At 39.2% G+C, this 1061-nt stretch overlaps 1 protein-coding gene across 1 annotated transcript in view; it reads left to right on the top strand.

Annotated features, from left to right (window-relative positions):
- LOC107102520 (guanine nucleotide-binding protein subunit alpha-13-like) overlaps positions 1–1061 on the top strand; it is a 33183-nt gene that overhangs the window by 26917 nt on the left and 5205 nt on the right. The window lies entirely within an intron of this gene.

Here is a 1061-nt window from a genome sequence, read left to right as displayed (position 1 = left end):
CTTATTTACATGATGTAATCAACATAGAAATAAATATGTTAATCCTTTTATTTCAATCAGAAAAATCCAGTCCAGTAAATCGAGGGAATGATGATCAATCAAAAACCTGCAGGTTGGGTGACGTCTTTCCCTGAAGGCCGGCCTTGCATATAAATATGGGACCCAATAGGATTATCAGACCAACAGACAGTATGATTTAAAAAAAAGAGAATATGTTAATGCAGTAAAAAAAAGGAGTTTTTGGGATGACAAAAAATGCTATAATTCTGTCACTTAAAGTCGTAGGTAAATCATACATAAATGTCAAATCATTCTGGCTTAAACATGTATATAAATCTACTCTTTATCAGACCATATTGTCCCAAAATGTAGAAAATTTCAGTTTAAAAAAAAGAAATCCTTTCTTAAAATCTGTGTTTTTTTTTTTCCTTATCTTATGCAGTTAGAAATAAAACCTCCTTTAAAACTTTAAAACGAAAACTGAAAACTTTTCACCAGGAGCTGAGATCCTGCAGCTCTGAGGGCCGTTCTGCTGTAGATCTTGGCTAAATAGATCCCACGTAGCTTGGAAATATTTAAAATCTTTCCAGAGAACCTGCAGTTAGGAAAATGAGGCGAGTACGATGCGGCCGACTGTTTATTTATGGAAATGGACGTGTAAAGAGTTCATAATAGCCGCCGGCTGCAGAACTAGTTAATCATCATCAAAATGTGTCGTCGTCTAAACTAAGGATAATGAAACTGCACCGGGTCTGGTGGTTCTGCTGCTTTTAGACCAGTTTCTGATGAAGAACCTCCAGAACCCGGCTGGCTGAGTTGGACCAGGATGGATCTAAACCAGAGGTCATGGATTATCCCACCAACCTGATTTAAAACATTTATAAATTACCGCAATATTGTCCAACGACGGTGTCTAATTTCCCTTGTGCCGCTTCTCCTGGTAATACGGTAAAGCCCTGGGGAGCGTCCGGCTCCAGGCTGCACGTGATCCAAATGAGCCTGCTGGAAGAACTGCGGTGAACTGGTGAAAGAAAAGTGAAATGGCGTGCTCAAAGATGACC

Source organism: Cyprinodon variegatus, unplaced genomic scaffold, assembly GCF_000732505.1.
Source record: "Cyprinodon variegatus isolate N-32 unplaced genomic scaffold, C_variegatus-1.0 Scaffold1268, whole genome shotgun sequence".
NCBI lineage: Eukaryota > Metazoa > Chordata > Actinopteri > Cyprinodontiformes > Cyprinodontidae > Cyprinodon > Cyprinodon variegatus.
This window is presented reverse-complemented; position numbering and strand designations above follow the sequence as displayed.